The following is a 16,386-nucleotide window of genomic DNA, read 5'->3' as shown; positions in this document are numbered from 1 at the left end:
GGGGGGCTGTGGCTCAGAGGTAGAGTCCAATGACTGAAGGGTCAACAGTTCGAATCCCGACTCCCGACAGACCACATGTTGAAGTGTCCTTGGGAAAGACTAAATGAGCGTGCCACGCCTTGCCAGGCAGCTCGTAGCCATTGGTGTGTGAGTGTGTGTGTGAATGAGAGGATTGTGGACTATACGATGACAGTGGGTAGGTCAGGGTTATGGTTTAGGATCTGTAGATAATTATTTTTATACCATGGTCTGGGTGAATACTCAGTTCTGATTTGTTGCCTGTGCATTAAAACCATCTAATGACCACCTTTTAATGCACACCTCGACATAAGTTGAATCACCGTTCTAAATCAATGCAGCTTTGGGCTCTTTAATGTTCGCTCTGCATTCCAATGTAACAGCCCTTTTAAGGTCGAGTTTAGGGCTGAGCGTCATTTTATCAAGTTTTAATATTTTTTTCACTGCATAAAGTAACCACGTAGATTCCCAATATGTGGTCTGTTTATCAAAATAAAGGCTATTTAAAAATGTGTCAAGCCGGAGTTGGAGTTTGCTGGAAGGCAGGGTGGGTGTACTACTCGCCTGCAGCCGAGTGCGCTGTTAACACAGATGCACTAACATACACCGGCAACTATTTTGCACTTTTAAAGCAAGCATGTATAACATTAGTTATTAGGTTAAGCATCTGTTCTGTAGTAGACAGTGATCTATCTACTATCTGTCTATTATCTAGTAATCACTAGTCGTGATGTTGAGTAGATAATAGTGATCTCTAGTCTAGTAGATAATAGTAATCTGTAGATAATGATCTTTAGTGAATAGTAATGATCTCTAGTAGATTCTAGCCTCTTGCACTCCACCCCCATTTTGTAGCAAAAACACCTAAAATGACATAGCCAAATTAAAATGACTGTAGTGTCTGAACTGCTCTGACTACATGCATGCATGAGGTCTTGCCAGAAAGAAAACACCCTGAGGTTTCTTGTGAAAGTGTCAGAAACATTCTAGGTGATACAAAGACAGAGTAATAGGCCTCTGAAGTCAGTAAAAAATTGAAGATTTTGCCTAAAATAAAATAAAAAAATATTTTCAGGATGGATAACTGTCTGTGGTTTCATCTGAGCAGGTAAATGACACTGTGGGGCTGTAGGCACAGTATCAATGAACATTTGTGTCAAATTTGAAGAAAATTGCTCAAAGTATGACCAGAAATATTGGATAAAGCGAGATACCCCACTCAGCTCACTTCCTGATTCAGTGACGTCAGCGCCATGCCCCCGTAGGAGACTTGCGGCAGCTCTGAATGTATTGTCGTCAATGAGGAAAATGAACGTGATCACAATTTATGGTCAATTCTTTCGCCCTATAGTCACTAAAGTAAATATTGGGTTCATTTTCCACAAGCCACACATCTTACCAACATTCTGACACTAAACCTGCATTTTTCATCCGCACAGATCAAGAGAAAGTTAACTTTGTTTGAACCCTGTCCGTCTCAGAAAACAAGTTCTTGCGAGATCTTGTGATCTTGGTAAACAGGCGGTAAAATCACAGTTAGCTTACAAACAGTTATTTACCGCTAGTAATAAATAAAAAATGCCCAAGCTTTGTGCAGCAATAGGCTGCAATAATATGAAGAATGTATTTTCATTCCACCTGCTTCTCGATCCGCATACACAGACATCCACAGACATCCACAGAGCCTCTGTTCAACACGGTTGAACACCGTTTTCTTAACATTGGATAAACCTACGGTGGGGTAACTCCTTTATCCAATATCTCTGGTATGACTATTCAACAGTGTTTTTTCCATGAAAAGATCCAGGCGGAGCTCCAAATGACAGGAGTGCTCACTCCCCTTCAAAACAGTACTATCGGTGATCAAACAACACTCAGCCAGCTTCAAACATTGTACCTTATTGAAATCAGGTGTGATTATGATAGCTGATGTTGTTTATGACACAGAAACATCATAAAATATCACCAAATAAAGCCATATGAAACGTGAAAGTTATGATCCCACTTTCTAGACGGTATATCTCAGCCAAAAATAGTGGTAGGAGTAAGACTCTTACCTTTTATAAAAGATCTAAGTCTCCACTTGCAGGTCCGCTTAAGATCACGAGTAATCCTTTAACTTTTCCCCTCGAAAAACGGCATGACATGACTTATCATCACTCATCGTGATTTTGGACTTTGTGTGCTTAGGCTGCTCTGGTGCGAAACATAATAATTTTTGAAAAGTCGAGAGCTTCCTGAATCCGGCAATACCAAACATCACATGGTTTGATGACATAGTGTGCCTGGGAGATACCATTTAACAGAGGAGTGAGGGAGCGCGGATACAGTCTTGGACGTGGGCGCCCGAGCGGAGTTAGAGAGGCTAGTAGTGATATTTACTTAAAACAAAAAGTAGTGATCTCAAGTAGACAGCAGTGTGTACTGACCGAGACACAGAGGAGTTTTCTTCTGACAAAAAGAGACTTCCCTGAGACGTCACAAGCGGTCCACAGGGCCAACGCCCTCTCTAATGCCAGGAGGTCCTTTCCTGACACACGCACATGCACGCACAAAAAGACAAGGAGAGAAACATAAGAACACACACAGGCATGAGTCAAAGCAACTGACACACAAAGTCCAGCCTTCATCTTACCTTCACTACATTAGCTTTCCTTAAGCTCAGAGCAGCTGTACTTAAAGGAAATTGTAGTTTTTTGATCCACAAATCTTGTCCAGGGTATCTGAGGGTAACAGCTAGCTGGAATAACAGCTACACTTGAAATGCACGGAACCCACATTTTGAAAATGTAATAAAACTCCGCTAATGCATTTCAAAAACGCCAGAACGGCTCATCTGTTGTAATCCAAGTGCCCTGAAGCCGCGGCATGCAAAACTGACTTGAAAAGACGTAATTTACTCCACTTTTATAGCATCATTTCTCACTGTGGTCAGATAGCCTGCCGTGCAGGCGTGCTGTTTTTACATGGCAACTCGCGCAAGAATCGAGAACTAGCACCACCACTTGCAGTGTTTCCCACAGGATTTTTGGAGACTATGGCGGGGGGTCCGAACCTTCTAGGGGGGTCTGGGGGCGTGCTTTGTTTTTGTATTTTGTATATATTTGATTTAAAGGCATCAATCTGGTGAATTCTGAGAGCCAAGTTATGATGGCAGAACATGCCAACCGTGTTTACAAAGTTTGAATGAACGAGACGGAGGCAAAGTAAACGGAGGCTGCACATTGACCCTTTTGTCCATGTCTGCAGGGACGCAAGATGGAGTCAAAAGGATCATGTGCATAATTAACCACAAAACAAGCAAATACTTCATCTTAATGACATATAACACTCATCATGCTTCAGCTAAATCCTCGATAACCAAATGACCATGTTGAATTGAAATTAGTTTATCACGTTAAATGTCCAAAATTGTATGAAATTACTCCAATGCGTTAACCAATCTTTGTGCATAATCACACAGCCTGGTATGCCCTGGCAAACACGGTTGGACTGCTGTACAGACCGTTGGTCTTTCTTCCCCTAACCCTGGTTATTTTCTGAAAGCACAGAGCAAAGAAATGTCTTCTTTTTTTCTCCCCCGGTCTGCTGTCAGCAGAGAGCGGCGGCTGCAGCGGGGATTTCAGCACCAGACAGCACACGTATAAAAGACTTGACAAGCGTCTCCTTTAAATGTGTTTGCTGCTAAAGAAATTATACATAATAAATGAAGACAGTGACATATTTTCAATAAAAAACAATGAGTTGAACGTTCATTTCAAGCTTTTGTAGTAGCCTACAGCGAATTTCAGAATTGTGCGAGTGCGGCCGGAGAGCGGGTGGCAGTGTTTGATGCAACTCGATATGGACTTGAAATCAATTTCGGAGTGGGGGGGGTTTGGAACGGCGGGGTTTTGGAATGGAGGGCTGTCCCCTGTTGGGACATTGTGCACGCACAGCCCTTCACCACCTGGATCCTAAAATAAACACCTGTTTTATTACATAGCCTAATTATGCTTCCGTGTTGCGCCATTCATTAAGATCCGATATTTCTGTCATTCAAATAACAAGAATTGTGGTTTAATACTCTCAATTATAACAGTCAACTTACTGAAAAATGTCGGGTTTAAATCCCCGTACCCCTAGTTCCGACGTCTATGTGCGTAGCCTACTAACGTACACTGATGGATAAACCACTGATGGATATATGAGAAGTGAATGAGCGCATTGATTTTCTAGCCTTGGTACTCTCTTCCAGGGCACGTAGGGTACAACTGAGATTTATTTTAATTTTGGTAACAGCATAGTGTGTACGTATGGCATATCACCAATCATAGTGGGCCGCCATGGCCAAAATGCCAGTCCAGCCCTGATTTTTACTGATAAAAACACTAGTGGTATGTTATGGTGAAGGGTTACACTTAAAATATGGCTAAGGATTAGTGGTTTAACATTTCAGTAATCCAAAAAAAAATGGCTAACGTACTGATCTGCCTCTGCAGGGCTATTTTATGATTTTAAATCATGTGCAGACAAAATATTCTTTTAAAACTCTCTCTCTCTCTCTCTCTCTCTCTCTCACAAACACAGTTACAGATACGCAAAACAATACAAAATACGCAATACGAAAAGAAAACAAAAGGTAAGACTCAAATTAATTACACACAGACACAAATTACTGCTTCCTTCCCTCACAATTTGCAAGTACGGCACCCTGAATCAGAGCATTTTACACAGCTTCAAAAAGAAGAATTCAAAAGCCCTCTGGTAGTTGAATGCCTCTGGGACAGGTGCATTTATGGCAACCCACTGGATCTGTCGTGTGCGCGAGCTGGCCAAGGCGCGGGTGTTGGAGCTAATCGCAGCCATTCAAGTCAATATAAGCTGCTCCACCAGAAGCGCCGCAGCGCTCCTAGCCACAGCCTAGAAGCGGCTTGGCGCTCCACTCCACTAAAAATACGGGCTGGGTCTATTTTTGACGGCGCTCCAGCTGGTGCACTACAGAGTGTTGTTCATTTACCAGAGGCATTTTATATCTGGCCGATTTTTGGAGACTATGGCGGGGGAAATTAAACTATGGGGGGCCGCCAATGTATGGGAAACACTGACTTGCTATCAGCTAGTCTCGCGCAAGTTGCCATATAAACAGTTAAGCTAACTAACAACTAACTTACGTACCAGAACACTCTGTGGAACAGCACAATGTCCGGCCAGTAAGGCAAAGTAGTCCTCATATGGCTGCGTGGGTCCGAGAGTGTGGAAGATGCGTTGTCCCTCGCTGCCCAGGCTGTGGAGCAGCATGGCTTTTAGCCTAGCATCGTCAGCCTCGGCTAGCCCAATAGCCATTATGAACGTCTGGAAGGACTCACACCAGCAGGACCACGGGATAAGTGGCTCATCAGACAGAGCGAGGAACATAGGCAGAAGTGAGAATGGAAGCTCCATCCTTGTCGCCAATGTTATGTCCAGTGACGTGCGGACAACGACTGTGTGCTCACTGTCTTTATGTACATCAGCTGCCATTCATACCACACTAATCACAACTAACTCCGCTTTATGGCACTGACGTCACGCTGTCGTGACTCCGCTATATTATGGCCTACGACCGTATGCTACAGTTTTGTCAGAATAAGAAGACAAATTGACTATCACGCAGAAATATTATCTTCACAAGATCCGGCCGTGTTTCTGTGTTTGATGACAATAAAGTTTAACTGACCGGTGCTGGTTTGAACCACGACCCAAATACTGTTACACTACTAACGTAAGCTAATGTTAGCTGCAGCAACATTAGCTAACGTTAGCTAACATTAGCTGCGGCAACGTTAACTGCTAGCTAGCTAACATTATATCAGAAATGGTTGACTCTGGTATCAGAAATATATCAGAAATGGTCTAATGTTGAAATGACTGGGTACATATAAACATTTAGTTTGATATAGTTTAGTTATTTGAGAGAGAATTTCATCTTACCTTCACTAGTACGGCTGTCTCCAAGCTCTGAGCAGAGACTGAAGCGGGAATAGGAAAATCTGTGAAATTCCGACAGAAGCCCGACCGAAATGTCAGGTCAAGTGCGTCAGCGCGCACTGGCGTGAGTGAAATTCCACTGGGAGACTGCCACCGACCTGCCAGCAGAAATTCTCCAGAATCAGGGTGCACTGGCGCGAGTGAAATTCTGCTTCGCTTCAGTTGGGAGAGCGTAAGACTAAAGATCTAAAGGCCCCCACTTCAGTCCTGGGTTTTGGGAAGAGAGCTCAGCATTCTCTGTTGACAGGAACCACACTTGTGGAATGTAATATGCTATATTCATGTAAAATCTGGCATTGGACACATTCTTCCTACTGCTTCCTGTGAAGCGGCACAATTGAGAGTCCTAGCAAAGAGCAAGACTGTGTACATGAAAACTTGGCAACTATTCCCCTTGTGTGCAAGAGTTGTACATCAACGCTTATCTCAACAATTTGGCACAGCTGTGATTTGCAAAACTCAGAACCACCCTGACACAAGTTAATTGTAGAAATGATTTTGCCTATTCACTGGCTTCATATCTGACAGAGGTTCACAGACAATTGCTGATTTAGTCAGGTTCACTATATAATTTTGTGGGAATTTTTTGGGGATTTGCTAAACTATACATTTTTGGAAAAGTTATTGTATAAAGAGTCAGAAAATCAATGTTTGCATTTGCCCAGATGTCTATGTGGTGGCCATAGTGAATTTTTAAAAATGGCCGCCGTAAAACTTTAATTTGTTGTTCGGCTTCTGAATAAGCTGAAATGTTGATTTTAAACTGTTAAACCCACATATTCAGGGTCAGGGAATCCAGTGGTGCTAGTTACAAAGCTACAAAACCTTACCACATTAACCCATAGATGCATAAGTGGGTCAAAAATGACCCGGTGTGGTTGTTTTCTTGTAATATCGTAATGAAAAGTTGTTCGCATTTAATATTCCATGTTCCTCAAAAAACATGTTTTTCATCATCATCCCATTGAAATACATCCACAATATGGGTAAAAAAACTACACATCACAAGCATTTGGTCAGATAACTCAGAGTTCCTTTAATTAAAGAATTTTTTCTTTGAGTTTAAAATTAGCTAATGTAAAACTTGGATGTTCCGGAACTATCGACATGCACATTTAGACCACAGTATGATTAAGCAACCTTTTTAATTAGACAGTTTCTATACATCATCATCATAATCATCATCACTTTCATGCATCACAGCTTGGGAATCATCATCATTCTGGCACTGGCTGCTGCACTGACACATGTCAGTACAGGCTAAGTCCTTAGCTCTGCAGGAGCACCTCCCAGAAGAGCAGTCAGATTTACACTTGCATTGGACCAACTCAAGGATGGCCTTTGGGGCTGGGAGGACCTCTGTGGTCACTGGTTTGAGCATGCCATCCGAGTGTTTGAAGTATCCGTTTTGCAGAGGATCAAGCTGTGGATCCTGCAGAGCAATGGCTGCCTGTGCCCATACTCTTGTTTGGACATGGATTCTCAAGATGTGCTGCTTCAGAGCTCCAAGTGTTGGAGGGAGCTTGTCACTTTCTGCCCTATGTTTGCAGAAGAGATGCCATCGCAGTTGAGGGATTGCCTTGATGTTGATCCCCTTGGGTGAGTAAGCTGCACATATAAAGGATTCCAGGGCTGACAGCATTCCTTCTGTCACATCTGCTTCATCCAAAAGCATCTGCAGAGCATTGACAATATCTTCATCTGTTTTGAGGTAGACCTGCAGCCAGGTTGCCTTGCCTATGCGGGAGAACCTTCCTGTGTTGTCGGCCCCAGTGAATGCATGGAAGGCCGGCAAAGCCTTTGCTCTTTCTTTACCTAGAGCTCGCCACAGTGGTTCAATCTGCACAACACCAGAGGCCATAGAAATGGACGTGTTCTTCAACATGAGATCATAGTTTGCTGTGACTAGCACTAAATCATCTGTATCTGGTGAAAAAAACACCAACTGTGCATCATGTGGGTTTCGCTGTGAAGCCAGCACAGTCTGGTGGATCAGCAGTGTGTCTGCTTCTTCGTGGTTGTTTTCTTCAAAGACAAGGTCTTTGTTGCTCCTAGTGAGCCCAGAAGCAGATGTGATGATCAGCTTGGAGGATCCCTTGTTGTACTCCAGAGTTTTGGCAGCAAGATATTCAGTCAGATCACTCTTAGTCTTGTCATGGGAGAGAAACCTGCTCATTGGGATGTGTTTGATGTTGGTGTCATCTCCGACTTGATACTGAATAGAAGCGTTTCCTTGTCTTCGTTTATCTCTAGTTGCACTCTTCAGAGAATCTGCTCTGTATGTGTCAAACACAAGGATGATTTCATCATAATCTCGTGTTAGTTGCATCAGTCTGTCATTGAAGCAGCCACTCAAATCCTTGACTGTCAATACAGTCGCTGTTTTTTTGCTCAGCTTCTGCACAAGCACCATACCATCCACCAGTGCTATCTTCCAACTTGGCTGATCAGTAGATGTGAGGTTTGTGAGTCCTGTATCCATTGCATCTTCGTGGGTAGAACTTCCAACTTGAGGTGGCTGATGGTCTTCATGGGGCATGTCTTCTTTTGTCAGCTTCTCAAGTAGATGGATTAACTTGGACTTGTCATGGCATGGCAGAGTTGTTCCATCAGGAGCGAACAGTGCCCTTGGTGTCAGAGTGAATTCATAATTTCCTATGGCCTCTTTCTGGTTGATGTCTCTGTTTGACCTGGCACGTACCATCAGCCTTGCAAACAGGTCCTTGGTCTCCTTCAGATCCACAGTATTGTCTCTGAGTTTCACTGTAATCTTCTTGTTCCCAGACAGGAACATCTTGTTGTTCTCTGTCTTCACAGGGGCCCAGAGGCTGACATCTCCATTGATACGCTCTGACACATAGTCTTCATACAATTTCTGGCCAGTGACATCAGCATTCAAGATCTGTGGTACATACTCATCCTGGATGTAGGCATGCGTGATCACATTGTACAGGTTGTCACCTTCAGTGGTAAAGGGGTTTCCATGGCTGAGTATGGCTGCCTTGATCTTGTCGATTGTATCATGTGCCCTCTTGACTGCACTTGACCCAAGCTCATGATGCTCTGTGATTCAATTTCAATTCAATTCAATTTTATTTATAAAGCCCAATATCACAAATCACAATTTGCCTCACAGGGCTTTACAGCATACGACATCCCTCTGTCCTTATGATCCTCGCAGCGGATAAGGAAAAACTCCCCAAAAAAACCCTTTAACGGGGAAAAAAAACGGTAGAAACCTCAGGAAGAGCAACTGAGGAGGGATCCCTCTTCCAGGACGGACAGACGTGCAATAGATGTCGTACAGAACAGATCAGCATAACAAATTAACAGTAATCCACATGACACAATGAGACAGAGAAAGAGAGAGAGAGAGATGCAGGTAATGACAGTAGCTTACAACAACATTATTGAAAGTAATAATATTATAGTTATAGTTCTGGCTACTGCGGTACAATATGTTGAAAGTATGTATTAATATCTGGCAGTATACAAGTGTGACAATAGTCATATGTGTATAATAACAGTAGAAGTATGACTAATGACTAATGATGGCAGCAGCAGCAGCAGCAGGAGGCATCTGGCAGGACCACGGCAGCAGCACAACCACACACGTCACGCTGTCCAGGCACCGCTGCGATATGAGTTAATCTGAGAGACAGTGGAGCACAAAGGCTCCGGAGAAGAGGCCGAGTTAGTGACATCCAGAATGGCTGAGTTAGCAAGATGCAGTAATAGAATACGAGAGAGAGAGAGAGAGAGAGAGAGAGAGAGAGAGAGAGAAGGAGAGAAGGTGCCCGGTGTATTATAGGGGGGTCCTCCGGCAGACTAGGCCTAAGTCAGCCTAACTAGGGGCTGGTACAGGGCAAGCCTGAGCCAGCCCTAACTATAAGCTTTATCAAAGAGGAAAGTCTTAAGTCTAGTCTTAAATGTGAAGACGGTGTCTGCCTCCCGGACCGTAACAGGAAGATGATTCCACAGGAGAGGAGCCTGATAGCTAAAGGCTCTGGCTCCTGATCTACTTTTGGAGACTTTAGGGACCACGAGTAACCCTGCGTTTTCAGAGCGCAGTGTTCTGGTGGGATAATATGGCACTATGAGCTCTCTAAGATATGACGGAGCTTGACCATTTAGAGCTTTATAAGTTAACAGTAAGATTTTAAATTCAATTCTGGATTTTACAGGGAGCCAGTGCAGAGAAGCTAAAACAGGAGAAATATGATGTTGTTTCTTAGTTCCTGTTAGTACACGTGCTGCTGCATTCTGAATTAGCTGGAGAGTTTTTAAGGACTTACTAGAGCTACCTGATAATAGAGAGTTACAGTAATCCAGCCTTGAGGTAACAAAAGCGTGGACCAATTTTTCTGCATCTTTTCGGGTCAGGATAGGCCTAATTTTCACAATATTACGCAGATGAAAAAATGCAGTCCGTGAGGTTTGTTTTAAATGAGAATTAAAAGACAAATCTTGATCAAATATTACTCCGAGGTTTCTTACGGTAGTGCTAGAGGCCAGAGCAATGCCATCTAGAGAAACTACGTCATCAGATAAAGAGTCTCTGAGTTGTTTGGGGCCAAGAACAATAACTTCAGTTTTGTCTGAATTTAACATCAGGAAATTGGTGCTCATCCAAGTTTTTATGTCTTTAAGGCAGTTATGGAGTTTAGTTAATTGATTACTTTCTTCTGGCTTCATCGATAAATACAACTGAGTATCATCCGCATAACAATGGAAATTTATAGAGTGATTTCTAATGATGTTACCTAAAGGAAGCATATATAGAGTAAATAGGATTGGTCCGAGCACAGAACCTTGCGGAACTCCAAAACAAACTTTGGTACGTAAGGACGATTCATTATGAACGTGAACAAACTGAAAACGATCAGATAAATAAGATTTAAACCAGCTCAGTACAGAACCTTTTAGGCCAATTAAGTGATCCAGTCTCTGCAGTAGAATTTGATGGTCAATTGTGTCAAACGCCGCACTAAGATCTAATAAAACAAGTACAGAGACAAGTCCTTTGTCTGAAGCAATCAGAAGGTCATTTGTAATTTTAACTAGTGCTGTCTCAGTGCTATGATGCACTCTAAATCCTGACTGAAATTCCTCAAATAAATTATTATCATGGAGAAAATCACATAGCTGGTCTGCGACTACTTTCTCAAGGATCTTTGACATAAAGGGAAGATTAGATATTGGTCTATAGTTGGCTAACACCTCTGGATCCAGGGTGGGCTTTTTTAGTAGAGGTTTAATTACAGCTACCTTAAAAGACTGTGGTACATAGCCTGTTAATAAGGATATATTGATCATATCTAATATATGAGTGTTAACTAAAGGAAAGACCTCCTTAAGTAGCCTAGTTGGGATGGGGTCTAAGAGACACGTTGATGATTTAGATGACGAAATCAGTGCAGTCAATTCTTGAAGAGAGATTGGGGAGAAGCAATCTAAATATATATTAGGTTTTACAGCTGTGTTTGAGGTTAGATAAGTACTATCTGAGGACAGGAGGTCATGAATTTTGCCTCTAATAGTTAGAATTTTGTCATTAAAAAAGCTCATAAAATCATTACTGCTAAGGGCTAAAGGAATACAAGGCTCAATAGAGCTTTGACTCTCAGTCAGCCTGGCTACAGTGCTGAAAAGAAACCTGGGGTTGTTCTTATTGTCTTCTATTAATGCTGAGTAATAGTTTGCTCTGGCATTGCGGAGGCCCCTCTTATAAGTTTTGAGACTGTCTGTCCAGATTAAACGAGATTCTTCCAGTTTGGTTAATCGCCAATTCCTTTCAAATTTTCGCGATATTTGTTTTAACTTACAGGTTTTAACTTTAGGGTTTTCACAGCTTCCATGTCAAACTGACTCTTGAACTCTTTCGACAGACGAGAAAGTTCTGGTGTGACCATGAAAAATCTCTGTCTGGCATTGGCATTGCTGGAGATGCCAATGATCCCAGAGCTAATCTTCATTAGCTTGTTCAGGTGTTCGCATGCATGGTCTGCCCCAACAGACACAAAGGGAGTGACACTCTTGGTGACTGATACATTGCCTGCTCGTAGTTCCTCCCATGCCTGAGGGTGATTGGTCCTCAAGTCATGCATGTCTGCGATGTATCTTGGCCAGAGTCGCTTGTACTTGATGCGGTCCATGGCAAAGAACAGGTTGCTCAGTGCTTCTCCAGCTTGTAGATGGAGTTCCAGGTCAGCATTCCGAGTTGCCGCTATGAAGGACAGGATTGTTTCCATACGATGTAGGTAATTCATCATGGCCTTGAACATTGCATTCTGGGATTTCTGTTCCTTCCATTTCTGGAATGCTGTGATGACCTCAGCTGTAGTCAAGGCTTCCAGGAGGGTGCTGTTTGCTTGCTTCATGGATTCAGCCTTCGTGTCTTTCCCTTCAGAGCAGGCAGCTTCTACTCCCTCTGTAGCCTTCAGGCACACATCTTTCAATCGTGAGTTGTCCTTGAAGAACTCTTCCAGAGCCATTTCAGAGAGTGCTACATAGGAGTAGATAGTGTGTGCATTTCAGGATTTGCCTTATCGTGGCAGGACCATAACATCAGCTTCCACCCAGGCATCATCTATGCCCGAGTTCTCCATGGAGGCACCAAGAGCTCTGAGGGCTGCCATGACGACATGCAACTCACCCAGTCTGGGAACAATCATTTGTTTCAAGTCAGGTCTGGCATCTAGGAGCTTCACCACTTTCTCATAGAGGGCCATGTCAAAGGTAATGACTGTGGGGTGGTCTTCCCCAACTGCCAACTTCCTCAGCTGATTTGCTTGCATGATCACAGTCAGCAGAGTTGACCACTCAACTCTATACTCTATACACTCTGCAGAAGATTCGAGGAAATGGGAGACCGGATGGCAGCGTGAGACCGCGAGACCACTGTGGGATTTTGAGATTCAACATGGCGGCGCTTAGCTGCTAGATTAGATATCAACAAACTAGCCAAATAAATATAATTACCTAACGGGTGACAACTCCAGCCTGCACCATCAGCCAGAGTGGAGGACCTAGAAGAGTTTATCGATCAATACTACTACGAGTGCGTCATGGAGGGTCCTGCCGACAACCCCAATAAGAGGAAGAAGACCGACTCAGCCACCGACACACAAGACTTGTTATCCTCCGAATTTAGCGTCTTGGAATCCATCAACAAGAAGCTAGAAGTGCTCGGTATGCTTCACCAGGAGATAAAAGACTTGAAGGTAAGCTTGGAGTTCACTTACCAGCAGATTAGCGACTTGCAGCAAAACAACGCTGAACTCCGCTCCACCTTAGCGGCGGTCGCTTCAGATGTAGATCTTCTCAAAAAGGAAAATAAACTCCTTAAGGAAACTGTCCTCGGTGCAGTCCAGAAGCATGAGAGACAATTTAATCATTTCTGGCATCCCGGAGAGCACACCAGACAACCCAGAAGTCCAGGTAAAAGTTCATGGTGACGGCCCTCAAGATCCCGGCGGAGACTGTAAACAACATCACCTTTCACCGCGTCCACAGGCTCGGACCCGAGAGGCCAGCGTCCTCGTCCGATCATCGCCAAATTCGAACATTATCAGCAGAAAATGCTCGTCAAGAGTAAAGGCGAGAACTAAAAGGCACTGCCGTTTGGTATGAACGATCAGTTCCCCAGGAAATCAACGAGAGGCGTAAAGTGTTATATCCCATTTTAAAGAGCACAGGCAGAAGGAAATAGGACCTCTCTTGTTGTCGACAAATTATACATAGATGGGCAGCTGTTCCGCCACTCTACCACCACCCCATGGCTCTTCTAAGTGAGATAAGTGCCCCTAAAACCACAAAACAAAGTAGAACCATAGCTTAATTGTATCATAAAAGGAATAAAAAAAAAAAATAAAAAAAAAAAGATGTGTGTATACATGTGTATATATATATATATATTGGGGCTGCACTATTCTTGAAATAAATAAATATATGTATGTATATTTCATTCAAAATGGTACTCTGACACATTTCTCCTGCAATAGATAATTAAGCATTCCTGCGATTGCAATGCAATTAATCATGCGGCCCTGGTATATATGTATGTATATATGTATATATGTAGATGTATATGTATGTATGTGAGAAGGTGTGTATGTGTGTGTGTATATATATATATATATATATATATTTATATGTATGTGTGTATATATATATATATATGTGTGTATATATATATATATATATATATAATGAACACAACACTGACTTATTGAAAAGAAGAAGAAAAAAAAAAATCTCACAGGGTGTGAATGTACACTTCACATACTCCACCCAGCATTCTCCCTTTCCTTCTCTATTTTTTTCCCTCTGTCATGTCCCCCCGCCACCCCCCCCCTCCCCCTATCCCTCTCACTCACTCCCCCTCCCTAACCTCACACACAAATACACTCCATGTAACCCCTTTGTCTTTTCAGGTTTGTAAATACTTCAAGGCACAGGCGCTTCTGGTTGTTGAACATGCTTGTATTCTAATGCTCTGCTCCATAACTCTACGGTGCTTCACCATGACACATCGGTTGACTGTAATACATACACTTAACAATTACACATACTCATGCAAAATCCACACAGATAGAAACTCACTTAGAAACACACACAGATCATTCTCCATACCCACACACAGTATGATCCCCACTTTGTCAATGTCACACCTAAACTTGATTTCCTGGAATGTACATGGCATCCGCTCAGCGAAAAAAAAATTAAAGTGATGGACTTTGTCACAAGATTGAAAACAGATATTTTTCTCCTACAAGAAACCCACTTGCTAAAGTCAGAAGAAAAATCTCTTAAAGATCCAAATTTTAATCAAATTTTTTCATCCTGCTATAACAACAGACAAAGAGGTGTCTCTATCATGGTCCACAAGAGACTACCATTTACTTTAAACAGCACAGTAACAGACCCAGAAGGCCGCTACATCATTATTCAGGCAACAATCTTTAACAAATTATATACAATCGTTAATCTGTATGCCCCTAATAATGATGATCCAGCCTTCTTTCACACAATCTTCTCTTTACTATCTAACCTATCAGACAGCTCGACAACTATAATAGGAGGAGACTTTAACACAGTCCTAAATGGTTCATTAGACCGATCTAGCAACTCAGCACACACAAAGCAATCACAATCGGCTAAGGTAATACAGGAATATATGGATGATTTTGGGCTTGGCGATGGCTGGAGACTCAAATACCCATCGAAGAGGGAATATACTTTCTTCTCTCCTGTGCATCGCTCATTTTCAAGAATTGACTTTTTTCTCTTAAACAACTCCATCTCACAAAAAATTACCACAAAAATACACCCGATCATTATCAGCGACCATGCACCAATATCACTCAATCTGCAAATAGAAACCATCCATAAACGGCCCCCAACATGGCGCTTTAATATCTCTTTACTTAAAGACCCAGACTTTGACAAAATGGTGAGACGGGAGTGGGCAAACTTTCTTGAAGACAATGACTCTCCAACTTTATCTCCATCTTTAATATGGGAAACTGGGAAGGCAGTAATCAGAGGAAAAATTATATCATACTCCTCCTACAAGAAGAAAAAGGAATTGCAAGCAGAAAAACATTGAGGAAAAAATTAAACAACTAACACAGGAATATGCAAACAATCCAAGTGATCAAGTATGGACCCAATTACAGTGTACAAAATCGCAACTGGACAATATTCTATCAAAGAAAACTGAATTTATCATACAGCAACTAAGATATAATAATTTTGAACACAGTAACAAATCAGGAAAATTTTTGGCTAATCAGCTCCAACGCAATAAAGAAAAATCTCTGATACCAACAATCCAGGGGCCGTCCGAAATTATACACAATCTCCTCAGGAGATCAATCAGATTTTCTATTCTTTCTACCATAACTTATATTCAACAGTAAACAATCCAAACCCAGAAGATATTCAGGCTTTTCTCGATAACCTAAATTTACCTCAGTTATCCACGGAACACAGAAATATGTTAGACGCCCCCCTGACTATTAATGACCTGCAGAATGCATTAGACAAAATGCCAACAGGTAAGGCTCCAGGTCCAGACGGCTTTCCTGCCGAATTTATAAAACATTTCTGGACAATATTAGCACCACTTTTCATCAGGACAGTGACAGAGATCAAAAGAACGGAGGTATAAGACCTCACATGAATACAGCAGCAATCAAATTATTACTTAAGCCAAACAAAGACCCCACACTTCCTTCTAGCTACCGTCCTCTATCACTAATTAACAGTGATATCAAAATTATCTCAAAGGCACTCGCTTCTAGACTGGAGAAAATAACCGCATCAATAATTCATAATGATCAAACGGGCTTCATT

This window comes from Epinephelus fuscoguttatus, linkage group LG20 (assembly GCF_011397635.1).
Source record: "Epinephelus fuscoguttatus linkage group LG20, E.fuscoguttatus.final_Chr_v1".
NCBI lineage: Eukaryota > Metazoa > Chordata > Actinopteri > Perciformes > Serranidae > Epinephelus > Epinephelus fuscoguttatus.
Note: the sequence above shows the minus strand (reverse complement) of the source record.